This window comes from Myotis brandtii, unplaced genomic scaffold (assembly GCF_000412655.1).
Source record: "Myotis brandtii unplaced genomic scaffold, ASM41265v1 scaffold1186, whole genome shotgun sequence".
Taxonomy (NCBI): Eukaryota; Metazoa; Chordata; class Mammalia; order Chiroptera; family Vespertilionidae; genus Myotis; species Myotis brandtii.
The window spans coordinates 1-5,550 of NW_005354120.1; the positions used below are offsets into that span (position 1 = coordinate 1).

Genomic DNA, 5,550 nt, shown 5'->3' on the forward strand with positions numbered 1-5,550 from the left:
ACTTCCCAAAGTAAAGTCTCTTACTGCCACCATTTATTCCTCTTTGCTATCTTCCACCTCCCCCCAACCTCCTTTTCCCTCTGGCAATCACCATACTGTCGTCTATAGCTATGTTTTTTTTTTCCTTCTTAATCTCATCATCTTTTTCACCCAGCCTCCAATCCCTCTCCCCTCTGACAGCTGTCAGGCTGTTCTATGTTATGTATGATTCTGTTTCTAGTTTGTTTCTTAGTTTATTTTGTTAATTAGATTCCACATGTAAGTGAAATCATAAGGTGTTTTCTGACTGGCTTATTTCACTTAGCATAATATCCTCCAGGTCTATCCATGCTGTCACAAAAAATACAATCTCCCTGTTTTTTCATAGCCGAGTAGTATTCCATTGTGTAAATGTACCATAGCTTTTTAAAAAAATTATGTTTATTGATTTTTAGAGAGAGAGAAAAAAAGAGAGAAGCATCAATGTGAGAGAGAACCATCCATCTGCTGCTTCCCACACATGCCTTAACCAGGGATTGAACCCACAACCTGGGCATGTGCCCTGACAGGGAATCGAACCAGCAACCTTTCGGTGCACGGGACCATGCCCAACCAACTAAACATACCAGCCAGGGCTACCACAGCGGACCCCAGTTTCAGCTACATGTCTATTTTTTATTCAATATATTAAATATATTAATCAGAAAAGTCACATACTATAAATCCAGGCAAATACACAAATATAAATGTCAGAATGTCATTTGTCTTCCTCCTCGAGTGAGTTTATGTACATATGGAAGGAGGTGGCAAGAGAGAGTCAGTAGGAAGAGACTGGGAAAGGCTTGCCCAGGTTGGTGGGTCCCATCCCTTCCTCTCACCCTCCCTGCAACCTCAACCTCTTCCTTCCTGTATTTGCAGCAGCATTTGTCTTATTTACAGCACAGCAGTGTGTGTTAAAAATGGTTTTTATCTTACAGAAACATGAAGGCCAGGGCTGGGATGGGGGGTAAGACAAATAGAAGGGGTCTCCCCCATGAATGCATCCCCCTCTTCCAGGGGGTGACCTCCCGGAGCAGATGAGGAGGCCAGTCTGCAGCTCCAGCCCCGGCGGGGGGCGGTGCTCCGGGGGATCCAAGGTCCATGGGCTCAAGGCACGTGGGGTGGCGTAGGAGTGTGCGCACACGGTGCACACGTGTCCCTAGGCTGGGGTCAGAAGGACAGCGTCTCCATAAAGATCTTGTTGACGATGGGCGGAGGGGGCACCAAGTCCTCCAGCTTGAGGTAGAAGATGTGCTGCAGGCCTTGGGTGCACAGGGTCCATAGCTCGGGCAGCTTGCCCAGCAGGCGGGACAGGCAGCTGGCCGGCTGGGGCTCACCCGCCACAGCCGAGATGTGCTCCTTCAGGCAGCTGGCGATGCAATTCTGCAGCTCCTCCACCCGCCGAGGCTCCTGCAGCCCGCGCCGGTCTGTGATGAGGACAAGCGTGGAGAGGCACGCAAAGGCAGGGACATCAACAACCAAGCTGTGCAGGGACCGAGAGAAGGCCAGAATGCTGTCGATCCAGTCGCCGAAGCCCCAGCCGCTGTAGCACGAGGCCGGAGCAGAAGATGAGCTTCCCCTCGCCTGGCTTAGACCGGTAGGCCAGGCGGAGGATGAAGAGCTTTTTTTATCCACTCATCTACTAATGGGTATTTGGGCTACTTCCAGATCTTGGCTACTATAAATAACACTGTGTCCACTTGATTTATCTACAAGGAAGTCATTGGAGACCTGGGCAAAGCGATTTCAAAGGCATAGCAAGAGGGTGATTGGGTCCTTGAGCAGACAAAAAGAAAATCTAGAGCACAAGGGGAGGGCAGCCCTTAGTTAGGAGCAGAGACTTCACTTCTGTTGTAATTGAAAGTATGAGAGGAAAGGGAAGAAAAGATGGCTGCAGGTTCAGGTTTAGCTTATAGGTTTGATGGCAAGAAGTGGAGAAAGCTCACATCTGGTAGATTCCTTCTCACTCTCTCTCTTTTTTTTTTTTAAACTCAGCCGAGGATATGTTGAGGTTGAGAGAGAGAGATATGTGAGAGAGAAGCATGGATCGGTTACCTCCTGTACAAGCCCCAACCTAGGTATGTGCTCTAACCAGGAAACGAACCTGCACCTTTTGGTGTATCAGATGCTCCTCCAACCAAATGACTGACCCAGACAGGGCTTTTTTTTTTTTTTTTTTTTAAAGGGAGGTTAAAAGTCATTTGTTAAGTTTCAAGGGAGAGGTTTGAAAAGAGTAAAGATTTAAATAACCACTATGGAAGATGGGTAAGAGAACTAAACAGGAAAATATAAAAGGCATAATTGAGTAATATTTAACCTCCCAAAACTGATTACAGTTTCTGGAATGCATCCTACTGAAACATATACCTATGTCTGACATGTGTTGTTTCTTCCACTTCTTCTGGGGAGTTCTATTTACACTTAAAAAAACAACTCTATCTAGACTTTCCTGACACTCCCCTAACCACTCCCCATTATCATCCTCCTCTGTACATATTAATGTTTTACTTTGTACACAATTTACTACTACCCTTACAACCCTATTACAGTGGCTGTCTTTATAGCTCTATAAGACTATTTCCCCTACTAAAATGGTGAGCTACTTGAGGGTGGGAACTGCCTATATACCAGGAACTAAAACTTTCACTCAACTGAATTTAAATTAAGATACAAAGATATATCAGACAGAATCTAACCTACAGAATCTAACAAAATCTAGTTCAGAAAACACCACCATTAGCGTTGGCTGGTGTGGCTCAGTTGGTTGGGCATCACTCTGCACCAAAGGGTCACCAGTTGGATTCCTGGTCCAGGGCATATGCCCAGGCTATGGGTTCCATCTCCTGTCGGGGTGTGTGTGGCAGACAACCAATCCATGTTTTTTCTCTTACATGGATGTTTTTCTCTCTTTCGCTCTCCCTTCCTCTTTCTAAAAATCAATAAAAGCATATTTTTTTTAAACAAAGGAAAACAAAACCATTAGTTAAGTTTTGACAAAAGTATATATGTTATGAGAAGCCAAGTAATTACCCTAGCTCTGTGGTCGGCAAACTGCGGCTCGCGAGCCACATGCGGCTCTTTGGCCCCTTGAGTGTGGCTCTCCCTAAGCCTTAGGAGTACCCTAATTAAGTTAATAACAATGTATCTACCTATATAGTTTAAGTTTAAAAAATTTGGCTCTCAAAAGAAATTTCAATCGTTGTACTGTTGATATTTGGCTCTGTTGACTAATGACTTTGCCGACCACTGCCCTAGCTGGTTTGGCTCAGTGGACAGAGAGTAGGCCTGTGGACTGAAGGATGTGGGTTCGATTCCAGTCAAGGGCACTTGCCTGATTTTTGGGCTCCATCTCCAGTAGGGGGCATGCAGGAGGCAGCCCATCAATGATTCTCTCTCATCACTGATGTTTCTATCTCTCTCTCACTCTCCGTTCCTCTCTGAAATCAATAAAAATAAGCCAAGTAATTAAGGGCAATAACAACATATACAACAGTCAGAGAAAACAATTTAGAACTGTCAGATGTAAGAAACACCCAAATCCTGTAAGAATTTTCATGTGTTTAAGCCAAACTGATGACAACTGCCAGGAAGCAAAATCTCAATGGATTTGAGAAAATGCTCCAGAGAAGACATAAGGGGTTACATGAAATCCATTGGTGGTAGATTAGGGAGGCAGAAGAAAGCAAAGCTAGGAAATCTCTAAGATTGGATAAAGGGTAAAATGAAAAGACAAATACTTCTTTTATGCAGGGCGTGGCTATACAGTTAAGCCTAGGACTGAACAGTTGGCAAAGTCACAAACAAGTCCCAGCTTAGAGGGCACAGTCCTCTTAGCATAATTAGGCTTGACCTTATGACGCTCTCTAGATCTTATCTGGGCAGCTAATGGGCTGAGGGAGATACAGCAAGTGCTGCCAAAACGAGTGAAACTCACAAGAACATTGTAACTATGGTGACCACTACCTTGTTTACCTCTGGCTATAAAATAAAGGCTCAGCTTGCCTCGCCGTGGGCAAACTACGGCCCGCAGGCCGGATCCGGCCCGTTTGAAATGAATAAAACTAAAAAAAAAAAGACCGTACCCTTTTATGTAATGATGTTTACTTTGAATTTATATTAGTTCACACAAACACTCCATCCATGCTTTTGTTCCGGCCCTCCGGTCCAGTTTAAGAACCCATTGTGGCCCTTGAGTCAAAAAGTTTGCCCACCCCTGATCTAGACCCAGCTTATTCTCTTTGTCTTTTCTTCATCCACTCGCTGCCCTCTGGCTCGGCACACTTTTACATTGGTGGGTACTGGATAGTTAACAAGTAACACAGCAAATAGAGATGGTATGTGGGAGAACAAGATAACAATGAGGGGGTTCTGTGGTCCGGTGTTCTGGTGGGAGATTGTGCCCTGAAGGGTATGGCAAAAGGGAGTTACTCTGACATTCCAATGATATGTTATTGTAGATGCAACAAGACAGTAGACAAGCTCAGTTAAAGATTGAGCTTTGTCAAGAAAGACACTAGCCTAGGACATGACTAACCATCCCAATTCGTTTTCAGTTAGTAAGTTTTAATTGCAGACCATCCTATGTGGTTACTTTAGGTCTCTGAGTTTGTATGGCTTACCAGGCAGGCCTCCCCTGAGCTTGTCAGGTTTAGTTTGTGCCCCCCCCTTTTTTTTTAATATATTTTATTGATTTTTTACAGAAAGGAAGGGAAAGGGAAAGGGAGTTAGAAACATCGATGAGAGAGAAACATCGATCAGCTGCCTCCTGCACACTCCTCACTGGGGATGTGCCCGCAACCAAGGTACATGCCCTTGACTAGAATCGAACCCAGGACCCGGTCAGGGCTGTGGCCCCTTTTTCATCCACAGAACTTTCATTTATAATCTACTATGGTCTCCAAATGTTTGCATATGATTCTTGCTGTGATGTTCAATTCTGCACCTACTATATGCAAGGTGATGCTATTAACAAACACTGTGGAATACAAATAGTAGTTTTACGATGAGGTAGAAAAGATTAAATTATCAAATTATTTTAATACATGGTCGAATGTGACAATTCAGGAAGAAAATGAAGAACAGATTAGAAGGGTCTTAGGACTCTGAACTTGATTCTGAAGAATAAGAGATGTGGGGCATGTTGACTGAAGTAATACACCTTAACGTGCTTCTCAAATGTATTCTGTTGAGCTTATCTTCTGACATCTAGCAATTTCTATCCAAAACTGACAATAAGCCTGACTATTACATTCAATTCCTATCCTTCATCCCAGCCTGAACGAATGCTGCAAACCCTCTCCCACGGCTGTGGATAAACGCCTTTAAGGAAACAAACGAACCTGCAGGAGATGCCACGTGTGCGGCCCCAGAATGTAACAGAGGGGACGTCCTTACAAGTAAGTCCCTCTTTCTCCGGCGCCTGCCGTCTGCTCTCGTCCGACACTTTTCACGGGATGAGACGCTTCACCCTTCGGCCAAGACCCGCGGCCCCGGCCAGCGGCGGCCAACGCGAGTCCCCCGTCCCGGGTCCCA

The 5,550-nt window shown here is 45.0% G+C and overlaps 1 long non-coding RNA gene across 1 annotated transcript; it reads right to left on the reverse strand.

Annotated features, from left to right (window-relative positions):
- Positions 1–636: 636 nt before the first annotated feature.
- LOC106724256 lies at positions 637–5,543 on the reverse strand. The gene is made up of 2 exons (XR_001359998.1): positions 5,358–5,543; positions 637–1,501 (listed from the first exon to the last, which is right to left on the reverse strand). It is a non-coding gene; the product is annotated as an uncharacterized LOC106724256 (long non-coding RNA).
- Between the last annotated feature and the right edge of the window lie 7 nt (positions 5,544–5,550).